General features: G+C 36.4%; 1 pseudogene; it reads left to right on the forward strand.

The window, feature by feature from the left end:
• Nucleotides 1-1,303: 1,303 nt before the first annotated feature.
• The window catches only part of LOC130543291 (tigger transposable element-derived protein 1-like), a 32,618-nt pseudogene continuing 18,001 nt past the window's right edge, over nucleotides 1,304-15,920 (forward strand).

Genomic DNA, 15,920 nt, shown 5'->3' on the forward strand with positions numbered 1-15,920 from the left:
AGAAATGTCATAGTTTACATCAAATAGATATTTTAAAGCTCATTAATTTTGCTTCTTCAACATTGTGGGAAGCCTAAGTAATGCAGTAGCAGTTTATTTTAATGTGAGAAAGGAAGAAATCAAGAAACATATTGAATGCATTAATAATACTGTATTGTATACTTGAAATTTATTGAGAGTTCATCTTAAGTGTGCTCAGCACACACACACCCACCCCTATGTGAAGTGACAGACATGTTAATTAGGTTGATTGTGGTAATCAGTTCACAATGGATACATATATGTAAACATCACATTGTACCCCTTAAACATATACAATTTATTTATTGACTATACCTCAACAAGCTGGGGAAAACCCCCATGTTCTATGACAAGCCCTTACAGGGACTTCCCAGGTTCCTGGGTCCACTCGCTTGTATGCGAGACTGAGGATACAGTTTGCTTTCTTAGGCGGCATTTTTCCGCCATGACACGGTGGGTTGTTACTTTGCCTCGGTTGGCGGTTTGCATATACACCGACCAATTATTCGTTTTTTGTTTTTTGGTTTTTTTTTTTTTACTTTATATAAAGTTTTCGTGTGCAGTTCTCAAGTCTGTAAGAGATGACAACAAATTTTGGGTGCCTGTGAGAACACTGGGCCCCACGACGCGTCACTAGGCTGAGTGGCCCCGCCAGCCTGGGTCTGGAGCACGGACTCTCCTCAGAGGCTGTGAGGCTGGAAGCCGCCGCGGAGGAGGGGCGGGGCCGGAGCCGCCAGGTGGCGCGCAGCTGGCGGAGCGCGGGAGCCACGTCGAGTCCTTGGCCCAGCTGGCCCAGCACGAGGCCTGGCCGGGTCTCAGTCTCTCAGGCTTACGCTTCACGCACGGCCTACCAGCCTGCTTGTCCCGGGAGTGTCTCAGCTCCGCCTCAGAGCCAAGCTGTGTCCGCCACAGCCGGCGGAGTCTGTGGTGGCGGATGCTGAAGAGCCGTGGGGTGAGATCATAGGTGGCCGCCAGCAGGCGAAGCCCGGGAAGAGCAGCACCCATTGGCCGCTCGGGCGTGCTGCTATTCAGGGTTCAGGTCCAGAAAGCTGACCCTGCCGGTGCCTGGGCAGGAGCCTTCCATTCTCAGTGAGGAGCCGGTCCAGCAAGGGCTTGAAGTAGTTCCTCATGGCTGCCTGGCTCTCTTCTCTCCGAGACGACATGCCAGAGTGACGGACTCCGCTCCGACGACATGTGATATATGAGACTCCACTTTGCTAGCGGACCACTCTAGAAGATCTTTGCTGTCTTAGTGAAGCAGGTGGCCATGTTGGGAAGGACCATGAGCCCGAGAACTGGGGACAGTCTTAAGGAACTACAGGAAGCTGGTGGCCTCCAGGAGCTGAGAATGACCCTAGTCAGTAGCCAGCAAGAAGCCGGGGCCCTCAGTCCACCGACTGCGAGGAAGTAATTCTGCCAGCAGCCTCTGTCCGTGAGCCTGGGGTGGACCCTCTCCAGTCAAGCCACAGTCGGGGGACACCTTGATTACAGCTTTGTGAGACCCTAAGCAGAGGACAACAGGTAAGCCCTGCCCAGACTACTGACCCCCAGGAATGGTAAGATAATATGCGTCTGCCTTTTTAAGTTGCTAAATTTTTGGTAATTTTTATGCCACAATAGAAAACTAATATATATGACTTCAGGCTAGAAATGAAAGATAACTTTCTAAAGTATTTTGCAGCTAATATGCTTAATAACAGGTTTCAGTGAAGGAAAAGTAATCAACGGCTTAGTTTCTATCAAATTACTCTCCAATAAGAGAATCATGGAAAATAAACCTGGGAGAGATGACACATCTTCAGCCCCACAAGGAGAATAAACTGGAAGCAGATTTTAATAGCTAATTGACAAATAATGATTATTTATCCTGGTAAGGAGTTAGTTTAAGAGGCAAGAGAAATTTCTAAATTTCAAGGGAAATTACAAGAGCTATTGGGTAGCCTGTTAGGAATTTTAATGGTAATTATCAGTTCAAATGCCCATTATGGCCATAAGGTAATATAAAGAAATGAGGGGTGGCCAGAGTAAATGGTTATGCAGTCATATGGTGCTAACTAGGGGTGTGTGCCCTACTGAAAAAGGTAGCTTCTGCCTAGTCCATGGCCAGCAGTTGCTATTTGGAATTGAGTCAGCTCTGGACTGGGTTTTTCATCTTTTTAGGAGATTTCAGAGGCATGTGCTTGTAAATATCAAATAAAATATATATTTTTAAAACTATTTAAAAATATTTATCTGGAGGACAGTTGTTTGTGGCTCCTGGTTTGCCACAAGTTTGCTTTACAGAATAGTCGATGGAATACCGGGGAATAGCCAAAGGAAAGTGAGTCAACTAGAAAAGGAATGAATCGTTTTCCTTAAGCTGAGAATAGTGGATCAAAGATACAAGTTTGGAGAAGGTATAATCACCGAGATGACATAATCAAATGTGGAGGAATGATGTTGGATCAATGATTTTTACAGTAAAACTCAGAGAAATACAGGCTGTCCTTTACCCATTTGGGAAGGACAGGAGGAAAGTAAAAACTATAAGAAGGCATTAGCACTTATATCAACTGTATTTAATTATTTTAATCATCTATATATGTATGCTACCTGCTCTGTCATGTAATACACTGTTAAAGACGGAAAAGCCTATTTACAGTCAACTGTTATTAACTCTGTGGCCTTAGGTTTGTTTGCTGTGAGTAGACAGAATTGACCCTAGAGATAAAACAACATCTACCAACTTGAAACCAGCGAAATAATTGCTTATTAAGGAGAGGGATTTATATACAAAATCAATACATATAGGAATACTGGACAAATGTGTGTGGAGGGTGGGTAAGGTGAAATCATCTGTGAATATACTCCCTGGCAGATTGCTTTGAAATTTTGATATCCACATTCTTCCTTCCAGAGTGTATTGCCACCATCTCTGCAAACATTTTTGCTGCCCTTAATTTATTACTATACGAGAGTCATTTTGAATATGTCAATGTAATACAGGCGTAGGACTTTTGACTTTGATCACAGTGCAGATTTGACTACAAGCATCTGGGATACAGCACTGTAATCTCTTGGAGACAATTTGTTGTCATATATGACCAGATTGTGCACTAATTTAAGTGTGGATGATGTGTAAAGTAAGTTTCTGTTTGTTGGGTCTCATTACTAGCCACTATTTTAAGACTTTAATGTTTGCTTCTAAGTGTCACCTCTGTAAAATGAGATTTGGATTTAAGCCAGCTGGAAGTTATTCAGCAATAGATTTCAGATAGGCAAAGAACAGCTGGAATACTGTTCCTGCTACTTGGGGTGCCAGGGAAGATGTATGGTTGGGTGTCATACAAGTATAGGAGGTGTTCAATGGCAGATGCCTATTTGTTTTTTAAATAACATGATATAGCCGAATAATGCTAGTATGTCAAACCTGAACTTTACCCTCAAAAGTAGAAAGAGTATTCTAATGATGTCTAGTTAACTATAGCCTGAATTTTAAGTTTTTAATTAAAAAACACAATACATTAAAAATTATAGAAATCTTAAGTGTGGAGTTTATTTTTCCCAAGTAAACGTGTCTATGTAATTAACACGTGATCAAGAATCCCAGGACATCAGTGGCAGCCCTCAGGGCCTGTCCCAGTCCTATTCACACTCATGTCCAAAGGTGATTACCTAATCACTATCCTAATTTCTAGCACATGGGTTAGTTTTTACTGTTTTTGAAACTTACGTAATTGAAATTTTACAGTATTTACTTTTGTCTGGCTTCTTTCAGGCAATATTATGTGTGTGTGATTCAACCACATTACTGTATAGAACACGTTTTGTTTTCTTTTTTTCGTTTATATTATTATATAATACCACAATATATCCTCATACCAAAGTGTATGTGTTCTGTTGCAGGAGAGTTGCTTGTATCGACTTTGGGGCTATAACAAATAATGCTTCTATAAACATACATATATATCATTTTGTCACATTTATATTCATATATGATTTATACATGCCAGGGGGTAGAACTGCTGGTTCTAGAAGATACAAATCATCTAATTTATTAAATACTGCTGTAAAAATGAGTAAAGGAGACTTGGTTTAAAATGGAATCAGGAAGCCATGAAGGTAGAGGTCTTAGGCAGGTAACATTTGTTTCAACTTACATGACCAGCAGGAAGAAGGAAGGTTTCTACATGCCTCAGTAACAGCAAACTGCCCACCACTTGCAGCCAGTGAGAAGCTGCCATAACCTTAAACTTCTATTCTCCTCCAATGAACTTACGTTCAAAACAACCCTCCATACTTTCCTCTGAGAACCTAATAAAATCTAGCCTCCCCTTTGTCTCTTTGGATTTGCCTATGGTTTGCCATAGTTTGTTGTCCCAAATTCCAGTTCCTCTGCTATTCCTAAATAAACTTACCTTTGTTTAGTTAAATTGCCATTCATTTTATTTAAGGTCGACACTGCTAAATAGTTTTTCATAATATGATTTTATAAATACAGAATCCCACCAGGTTTGGCATAAGTAGTACCATTATCTCCATAACATATGATTTGTTAGGCTTCTTAATTTTAGTAATTTCTGTTGCTGTTGTTTATCATTGGGATTTAAATTGAATTTTCGGGATGGTTAATGAGTTTGATTAGCTTTTTCAAGTCTCAGGGCTATCTATTTACATATTCTTTTTTTCTCACGTGCCAATCTCACATTGCCTTTGTTGCTGATTCTATAGCTTCTTGGATTTCAAAATGTTTGGATTTCCACATGAACTTTAGAATCTACATGCCAGACTCCAAAACAAAACAAAACAAAATTCTGAGATCTTGAGAATGCCTTTAATCTATAGAGAAATTTTGGGAGAATTGACACTTAATAAACATTCAGTATTCCAATATGACCATGGATAGTGAAAGCACTTAGGCTTCATTCATTTTCAGTATTTTGTAGTTTTCTGAACTGAGTGTTTGAACAGTGTTCACTAGGTTTATTTCTAGGTATTGAAGTAAATGGTTTCATTTATTAATTTTATTTTTAATTATGTTTAATGATATTTTGAGCTACATTTGAATTTGGTGTATTGATACTTCATTTAGCACATTTCAGAAATTCAGTTATTGATACTAATTGTTTTGGGCAAATTAGTTTGAAATTTTTATATATACTATCTTGAGTCTGCAAAAATGACATTTTTATATCTTCTTCTTTAATCTTTGTGTTCTCCATTTCTTAGTCTTGCATTATTGCATTCTATGAGTTAGTTTTGAATAGAAGTTGTGAGAATGGACATTTATGTTTCCTTTTCAGTCTTAGGGAAAAAGAACTTTACCACTGAGTATATTGAATGCTGACATTTTTTTATAGTTACCTGTGGTAAGCAGAATTCTAAAATGGTCCTATGATATCTGGCCCATACACTTCTCCCCTTTTGTTTTAAAGAGTCCTAACTTAGTTTTAGTCTAGTTTCCTAACAGATTTTATCACTAATGAGTGTTAAATTTTATCAAATTAGTTTTCTGTATCTATTGAGATAATCTTTTGTTTTGTTTTCTGTTTATGTGGTGAATTAAATTATGTTGACTCTTGCATTTTCTTGGAATAAACTTCACTTGGTCCTGGCACTTACATTATTCTTTCTATATATAGCTTGATTTAGTTTGCTAATTTATTGGGTAGGATCTTTTTATTTGTGATTATGATAGAGGTCCCTGCTGATTGTCATTGTCTTGCTCTCCTGGTCAGATTTTGGATTCAAGAATTTGCTGACCTCATAAAACCAAGTGGGAAAATGAAATGTGTGTATAATTTGGAAGAGAAGACATCTGGGATTTGATAATTCAGAAATATTTAGTTATAACTATAGTTTATAGTTTAGTAGATATAGGACTATTCAGTTTTTCTGTTATTTAATCTGGTTGGAATGTTTGTTAATTTTTGTCTCCATAGTCCATAATCTGTGACAGCCAAAATTTGTGCTCAGCTTCTTACCCATTATCAGCTACTTTCTGCTGGATTTTCCAGCTCCCACTTAAATTTGGCAAATGCTTTGAAAGAATTCCTTTCACATTTTCTCTTGAGCTCTAAATGAAAAAAAAATCCTGCCCTATGTTAAAAAGTGTATTCATTACAAAGGGTTTTTCAGTAGCAAATTTAGTTGGAATTGTATATTTTTATCCTGAACTTGTGTTGGCTTGAACCAGTTTTGGCTGATGTTAAATTGTGGGGAGTAGAGTAATTTTATATCTCACCCCCTACTCTGGTTTTGTTCCTTAGTCCTGGGAGAAGAGTGACTACCTGGACACATCCTTCATGGTTAACTTTGCTACATAGGCATTTCTAAACTTTCTTACTCAAAATTTGTTTTTTCATAAGAGCTTTGCTCTTGTTAGTCAAGGGAACCATGAATTCCAGCTGTGTGTAGTGACAACAGAAGATCAAATAAATATTGAATAAATCCTGGCAGATGCCAACATGTATATATGCCAAGGAACAAGGGTTAGACATTCACTCTTCTTTAGTGCCTTAGCACTATGGAAGATCCCAGGATTATGTGGAACCCCTGGGGAGAGAAAGGTTAGGCTAAATTGACCTATGAGCTCCTAAATTCATTGAGATTAAATTTCCACCAACTGACAATTTAAAGGATTAAATTGAATTATAGAAAAGATTTTAAAAGTTATATTTTTGGACACTTGAGTTAGAAGTAGTGATTTGTAGCCACACTACACAGTACACACACACTTGTTTTTCTTATAAATATTGAATATAGTTTTTATATCATTTGTGTTTTTTTCATGTAAATCATCATGTTCCCATTTCCATTTTAGTACATATACATCTACAACATTCTTTTAAAATGCTTCTAAGTATTTTATAACATAGATACAATATATTTTATCTAACAATCTCCCTAGTGATGGGTATTAGGAGCATTTTCTATTTTTATCACCACAAACAATATTGTGAGATGCTTACTAACTGCTCCTTTTATTTCTGTAGGAAAAGTGGATTACTGATCAAAGGGAGTATGCATTCATGAGTATCAGATAGTCTACTAGATTCAATAAACAAGCGATGATTGTTTTCCAAATTTTATTGAGAACATTCATTTTTACTAATTTTTCTGTAGTTAAAAATTACCTGTATGAAATCTAAACCAAGTTATATATGGAGAAAATTATTTTTAATTTTAGGTCAAATAAGGGGGACTGTTTATATTTTTACATACTGTGCTGTGTTTTAATTTTTTGGTCATTTTATTCTTGAGTTCTAAAGTTAAGGCTACTAATAACCCATCAATAGAGTTCCCTAATGATAGATTTCTATTTACAATAGTCTTTCTTTCCTCCAGGTCAATTTGCTAATTACATATCTATTTTTTTTTATTTAAATTTTTAGCAGCCTAAATAACACTTTCTAAAGAGATTAACTGTGAACACTTTGAACAATACCTTCTTAGCACAAGCATTTAATTTGACTGTAGTAAAAACTCACATTCTAAAGGAATACCTATAATGGGCAACTATCTGATGTTTCAAATGCTTCTTCCTGCATCAGTGTGAATATCAAGACTATGATAAACTCAAACATAACTAAATATTTGTAAGATGATGAAGTATTTTACCCAGAGTATTTCTACTTGTTATCAACTTGACAAGTAAATATTAGACCTAAAATGAACATCTGTTCATGGTAAAGTGGCTAATAAAAATGCCTGCAGTCAGAATGGAGGAAATATTTTCACATTTCTTCCAGCATTTTAATGAAAAGTTTATATGAAATATAGCGATTTTCATGAGGATATTTGCATGCAGTATTGTAAATGCTTGATTTGAAATATTTTACTAAAATTTTTATCTTTTTTGCTGCATTCATTCATAATGCAATTAAGCAATATGAGAATGGTATTTTTGAGATTTACTTGTAATATGAATGGAAACAATATTTCAAAAGATAATATATTTTTTGTTTGTTTCAATTCTGTTGAAGGATCACTTACAATAACTATAGTCACTACAGCAGATAAAGAATGACTGTGTTAGGATGAAATGGAGGCCAGGTCTCCTTTGATCTCAGCAAATGCAACTCACCAACTGTTATAAGAAATAAACCTGCTGTCATGCAACAAGTTATGAGAATAAGAGTGTATAATAGTGATTAACAGTAAACATAGGAAGTAAAAACAAAAGTTCTGACTGCTATACCAACCAGTTTTATGTGTTGGTGACAAATTAATTTCTGTATCAGTAAGCAAGTGGAGTAGGTCATATTCTTTTTTTTTTTTTTAAGATTTTATTTATTCGAGAGCGAGAGATTGAGTGGGGGTAGGGGCAGAAGGAAAGGGAGAAGCAGACTCCGCACTGAGCAGGGATTCCCAGGACCTTGAGATCAACACCTGAGCCTAAGGCAGATGCTTAACTGACTGAGCCACGCAGTTTGTCCCAGAATAGTTCATATCCTATGGGTGTCACATTCTCTTAGCTTACATGGTTGTTGTGTAAAATTTTATGTATGATTTATAAAATATTTAATACTTGGATTGAAGGCTGAATTTGGAGAAAACATGGGGACTATTTAAGGTTGAGTCTGCAGAGGTCCTGATTAAGGTACCTGAGTAGAATTCCAGCTAGGACTATAGGCTAAAGTGTTTCTCCTGTTAGTAGAGTACTGCCTCTTTTCTAGAATAGCCCAGATTGAAAGGAAAATAGAGTGAAGAAAATCTTTGTTATTTTCTGAAGGGAAGAAAAATGTTTAAAATATGTAAGTTGGACAATGAAGTAAAGAAGGGAATCAAAATTAAACCTAAGGACAGAAAGTGCCAACACTCAGTTTATAAACGTTAAAAGCAGAACTTCTTGGTTCATTATCACCAGAAAAGGACAGATAGTACAGGCAGTAAACCAGAATATGCAAGTAAAAGGGTCACAATGAACTCTTTTCTATGGAAATGGCCACCACAAAATGTTTAGCTCATAGATGGAAGATTCTGAAAAAAATTAGCAAGTCAAGACTAAAGACCTGAAGAGAACAAAAACCTGAAGTTATCCTTTTACTTTTTTTCTTTTTTCTTTCTTCAATTTTACGTCATTATCTCTTCACCTTTACAAAAATTACTTTGCTATTCTCTCTGATTTAGAACACTAAGTATGTATGGATAGAACCATTAGGACTTGGGAATGCTTAAAGCCTCGAGACTCACAAAATAAATGTATAAAAATTAAACTTTTAAAAAAGTAATGGTGAAGGGGAAAATTACTCAGAGCAGGCCCAGGCCAGGAGGCCCCAGAAGATGGAAAGTTACTAACAATAAGCTAGAGATAACCAGAAGCCCTACTGGGAGCAGAAGATAGCTAGCCGTTTCTGCTTCTGGAAACAGGCTTCCTGCCACAGGCTCCCTGCACTACTGTTCCTGCCTAAAGCAGCCCCCACTCCCCCAGTTTAAACCCACCTACCAGCAGTCAGCATCCCCTATAAAAGCCCTATAACCCCATTGCCTGGGGCCCAGAATTTGGAGCAGGAGCTCATCTGGGTCCGCCGATGTAAAATAAATCCGAGTTCTCCCCCCTCTCTGACTGTCACTTGGTCTCTCGCCTGTCTGATTTTTATTTTCTCGTCTGACTTTTATTTTTCCGCAACAGTGAGGTATCTGACCTATTTTCTGAACTTTCTTAAATAGAGAAAAGAAGTTAGCCAAGTGAACAAGGTTGAGACCTTGAAAAGAAAAACACTTTAATGTTGTCCCCCTCAATTCCTATGCAGCATCAAGAGAATGTGAAAGACAAAATGCCCTGCATGATTAAGACGATCATTTTATTCAGCCTTATTGCATAGGAAGAATGGTCTTTAATGAGGAAGGCCTCAAAGAAAAGAAAGGAGGCTGGGGTGTTATAGAGACAGATAAACAAAGGAGTTATCTTCAAATCTTATGGGAGTCCATGGACAGTAAGTTATATGGAGAAGGGTGGTTCTTTTGAGGCTAGCTCTTTTTGGAACACAAAAGTGTGGGAGGGGTTATTCTTAACCATCACTAATCTCTGAGAGCATACAGCCCAAGTTAAATTCAACATTCACCACTTTATATGACCACTAAATCTCTATTTAACTGCAAAAGTACCTTTAACTGAGCTGTCTATTGTTTTGTTCAATATCTACTGAATAAGGTCCCAAGTGATAAATTCCTTTTAAAAGTCATTTCTAAGAAATAATACTAATTATCCTGAGGAATTGATTTTTGTCTTTTATTACACAATAAAAATTGTGTAAAACCATTATCTTTCTTTTTTTTTTTAAGATTTTATTTATTTGACAGAGAGAGAGGCAGCGAGAAAGGGAACACAAGCAGGGGGAGTGGGAGAGGGAGAATCAGGCTTCCCACTGAGCAGGGAGCCCTATGCGGGGCTCCATCCCAGAATGCTGGGATCATGACCTGAGCCAAAGGCAGACACTTAATGACTGAACCACCCAGGCACCCCAAAACCATTATCATTTTATCTATACCTAAACTGAGAGCTAAACTGTCTGCTCAATTACAGTGACTATATATATATATATATATATATATATATATCATATATATATGACTCATATATATGATGTTATATGTAGTTCCTCATTATTTACATAGTGTTATTTATAAACATTCTGTATTAGCAGTTTTATTGTTTGAACATATTTTAAACATCACTCAAGATCTTTTTGGAAAGAAGCAACATAGAAGCAAATACACTTAATGAAAACAAGGACTAGTCAACGTCTTTTGTTGTTTCTTTAAAGCCTAGCTCATATTTGTTGAAATAGTTTATGAACTCTAAAGAATTTTGAATTGAGTCTATAAAGATCATAGTAGCAGAACAAGGATTATGTAACTGATGTTGAAAATGGTTATATAGGAATTATCAGACTGAATAGGTATTTGGTAAAGGAATCACAAGATGAATTGTTAAGTATTAACAGAGAATAATTACAAAAGCCATCTCATTTCAGTGATATGCAAAATCAGTGCTTAGGTCAAAATTCCTCAGAAATGTTTGTGAGGTCTCCTTTTGCATGTTGTCTTAGTCTGGGTTCTCATTACTTGACGAAGGGAGAGGGAATGTTAAATGTTAGAACTTGAAAATGACTCAAAGGCAACTTACTCAAGTAATTGAAATTCCTTCTAAAATTCTAGTACAGTGCCTTACACTTTTACACTTGTTCAGATGTCAGCAACAAGCAAATATACATTGAGATGGGAAAGGTAACTGATAGTTGATTGCCTGCTTACTGTATACCAAGTAGCATTTATATACATTATCTCATTATCTCTGTGAGATCACATTGCTCTTTACAGTGTTACTCAAATTGTGGCCTGAATTATTTTTGTAAACTGGTAGAAAATGCATATTCTCAGACCACATCCTAGATTAAACAAAACAAAACAAAACAAAAAACAAAACCAAAAAGCTAAATAAAACAAAAACTGGAATCTCTGGAATATGTGGCTTAACAAGTTATCCAGGTGATTTGAGAAACACTGGTTTTTATTATTGTACTGTTAAGGAAAAAGGTCAGAAGTACTAAGCAACTGGCCCAGTTCTGTGTAGCTAGTGAGTTGCAGAATGGGAGTGGTTACTGAAATCAGTAAACTTCCTCTTTTCATCAGAAACTCCTGTATCTTTGATTCACTAATTCATAAATTATTTCTGTGACCAGCCTGTCTGCTGAATCCCTTTTCACCTGTCCTTTAACCTTATCAGCCCCATTAACGTACGGATCTCTCTATTTTCTCCTTATTGAACAACAGTTCCAACGTCACTTCGTTCTCTAAAACGTTGAGACCCACGGTGAGTCATTTCAACTGTTTTCTTTCCGTATTCCTTATGTTATATCTCTTTGGTGGAATTCCTAAAGCATATGTATCTGGATATCAGCTGCTATTATGATGGTACCCAGGCAGGTTGGCAGTGGTGGGAGTAATTAATATACCTTGCCGCGTAGGATCCATAATCATCACGAACCTCAACTGGATCTCAGCAATGTCACATTATTCATATTTTTCCTTGTTGGCTTGCTATCATAGTTTTCACAGTATCTGTTTTAATTTTCTGTACTTGTCTCAAACTGTGCTGACTCTACCTCCTTAATCTCAAGACGTGACTTTGTCTTCTGTTTCTCAGATTAAATAGAAGCAATTATGTAGTAATTCCTCTAAGTCGGCATAGCTAAATATATCAACCTAAATAAATAAATAATGCCTCATCTCAGTAATCTCGTTTGTGAAGGTTGTCTTAGGTCAGCTCTAGTCTACTGTACTCTTTACCCTCTTCCACACTAAAGGAAATGCCTTATTTCAACCTTTGTGCTACCACAATATTTGGCACTTGGCACATTTTGATACTATATAAATGCTTCACTGGAATTATTTTGATTAAAAGTCTGTTTCCTTTAGTAATCTGTAAGATTTCAGAAGATAAGAAACTTATATTTCTTTTCTTTGAAACTCAGTTTGCTAACACTACCACAAAGCAATTAAAGAATGAGTAATATAATGGTGCAAATAAACCAATTTCTCTTACTTTTTAAAAAGAACTATCTAGATCTACCTTTTGTTGGAGAATAAAAGTCTCCTTTATACGGTGACATACTAGTAGAAAAATAAAAGTTAACCTAAATTTTTTGAGGTCTTAAAAGTAATTTCAATCTTTAAAAATAAAAATGATGAAAGAAGAACATATATGGAGTTCAAGGTTGTAATTGGTGCCAAACCATGACCAACAGCTTTTGGCTTAAAATGGATATAGTAAATATTTCGATCACTATGGAATAGAAGACATCAAAGGAGATTTTATCTGGAAATACTATTTTCTAAACAGTACAGTCAAATGATTTATTTTTCTTTTTCAACAAAGTAGTATCAAATTGCAGTGTAATAACACAGCATAGAGACATCCCTGATGGTGAATTTCACCAAGGTTGTGGAGTCAGAGCTGTTAAGAGCTAGTTGATGGTTTTGCCTCATCCTAACCCATTTCTCTTAAAGGTTGTGGAAAGAGTGAAAAGTATAAACAGATTTTACAGAAAATGAAATATTTTCTGAGGCAGAATGGCAGAGCATATTTGTGTTTTATTAAAAAAAAAGAGAGAGAGAAAGAAAGAAAGAAACAAACTAGACTTTCTAACAAGTTGGCTTTTCACCATAGGTCTGACCACTGTCCTGCACGATGCACAGTTTGACTGATTTTGTTCTCTTTGGCCTTTTCTTTGTTATTTTTGCTATATAATCAAGATCTTCATACTTGCTAGCTTTCAGCAGGAGTATAGGTTTTGTGTACTTAGAAATTTATCAGACTGGTCAAAGATGAAATAAATACTATTTCAAATTATGTTGGCATTTTGTGGGGTACATTGTATAAAACGGTGTTGTAAGATTTCAGTATTTTGGGGGAAATTTTAGATAAAATTAAGCAGCCTCTTAAAAAAATTTTTTTAGACTACTTGATATGATGTGCTTTCTTTCCAAAGGAGGAAAGAGCACAACTCCATTTTTCAGTCCTGTTTGATGATGTGACTCGTCTTAAGAAACAATTCCAGACAAACATTTTATAGAATGTAATAAGAAATAATAGTCTACCCATATAATTTTGTTTTGAAACAGAGGAAACTATATCATTTTTTAGTATATAATACTGCTGATTTCCTCATTGTTTCATCTTGTATAATTTTTGTTTTGAGAAATACAACTAGAAGGATAAATATGATGTATAGCACTTTACATGCACATACTTTTTTTTCCCATTGTTCACTTAGTTATTACTAATTTTAGCGAGGCTAATTTTTCTATAGATTTGCCCAAAGACTTCTGGAGTTGCTTTTCATGTGATCCGAGCAATGAACTCACAATTGTTTGGTGATCAAATACAAATTTCGTTTTGCTGAACATTAGGAAAATGTATTTGAATTTCTTTTTAATGTAGATAGAAGATAGAAAAAAATGAAGTAAGAGTACAGATAATAGTAATAGCTTTTATTTGTTGAGTGTTTATTCTGTGTTATTGGCCATGTTAAGTGAATCACTTATATGATATTATTTATTCTTGATAAGAGCCCCGGGCTAAGATGCCACCATTACCTCCATGTCATAGATGAGGAGACTTGAAATTCTATAGATTAGGTGATTTTACTGTGGCTTCCTAGTAAGCAAGAGAGCAGAACTGGGACTGATATGAATTTGACCCTGGCCCACATTCCCTGGTGAACAGTGGCTGGTTTGCTTCACGTCAGCCCTGCTCAGAGTCAAGAGTGATTGATTTAGGACCTCAGTAGTGAGTTAGGGTTTAGAGAGGTTCAAGTCTAGTGGAAAACCATTGAAGAGATGAGAGAAGATGCCTGTTGCCCAGTTCACTGCCACCATTATTGATGTGAGGAAAGGAAGCTCCCCTCAGTTGCCAGTTTGCTTCCATGTCCTGTCCATGAGGAATTCTTGTTATGTGGAGTGGAGCTAGAGTAGAGATAAGATGAACACAGACTCCCCATTCTATGAGATTTAGGGTAGCTTTTTAATAGCCTCAGCTCTCAGGCTGTTGGGATAGTGCCAGAACTATGAACATTCTAATTTTTCCGTCTCCTCTTCAGGGCTACCCTAGTACACTCACAGAGACTTAAGGAGTACTTCTTCCAATCCTAAGAGTGAAGGGATAATGGTATGGCAGATATCCCAAGCAGTTCCAGGAGTTTGATTATGGTTTTGACATGTGAACAAATCCTAAGAAAAAATCGGGCCAACATTCAAAATACTTTGTACACACTCTCCAACAAAAATATGCCAATTATCTAACCATCCCAGAAGAGAAGTTGGTTTCTGTACAGATTGTTTCTGTTTGTAATATTTTCCTAGAAGTTTAGGCTTTAAAAAAACTATAATGTCTCATTAGTTATGAATACTAAACATCCTCAAATTTGAAACTTAAAATGTTATCTTCTGAAACCAGTATTTCTCCAATCTCCATTCTCTCTCTTTTAATTTGTTCACTGTCAAAATTCTTAAAATAGTACTGTTGCCTCCACTACCTTTTCTTCCAGTATCAACCTACTCGTTGTTATTCTTCCCACCAACTTGCTGAAACTACTGTCTTTGAGAGCTCAAGTTACCAACGACCTACTAATTAACAAATTCAATGGTCTCTTCTAAGTCCTTACTCAACTAGACCTCTCCACGGCAATCAAAATCACAGACCACTTGTTCCTTCTTGAAAAGCTCTTATAACTGGAAGAAGAAAATGACTATTTCTTCCCCATAGAGAGATTTGGGAGAAAAATGGCCCTTGGCTAAGAATTTAATCAAGTACTTATAAGAAGTAATTTCAAAGGCTCCACCTGGTCTTAGTGTAGCAAAGGTAGCAGGCTGTAGGAGATATATGGGTCAACATTAGCTCATTTATTATTCCAGGTAGACCTGAAATAGCGCATTTAAAAAGGTGGGGGGGTGGGAAGATGAAGGAAAGGGAGCATGATGGCACTGCATAATAATGAGACCATGCTAACTCCATTACAGTTATGTGAACTTGTGAGTTAGGAGGCAAGTGGAAAATTGTTTATTTTTTTCTGATCAGATTTGGCACTGTTGTAGAAGTCTATTATGCATGCATATGGGTGCATATGGAAGAGAGAGATACACAGAGATTTTCAATATATTACAATTGGAAAATTGGAAGAACAGAATGTTTGTGATGACTTCTGACCTTTGGGAAACAACTGAAGGGTACAATAAAGTCCTCAGGGCCCCTCCTGGGTTGTGTGAAGGAACTCTGATAAATAGGCAATTCTTGAGAATTCCATTAAGGCCCACATGTTATTCTAGCCTGAATATGACTAAGGTAGTGACATTTAAGCTGAGATGAGATCAATCTCTATAGATTGACTGTAGAAGGAGAAAATTTTGTTAAAACC

The sequence above is a fragment of the Ursus arctos genome, unplaced genomic scaffold, assembly GCF_023065955.2.
Source record: "Ursus arctos isolate Adak ecotype North America unplaced genomic scaffold, UrsArc2.0 scaffold_10, whole genome shotgun sequence".
In the NCBI taxonomy this organism is placed as follows: domain Eukaryota; kingdom Metazoa; phylum Chordata; class Mammalia; order Carnivora; family Ursidae; genus Ursus; species Ursus arctos.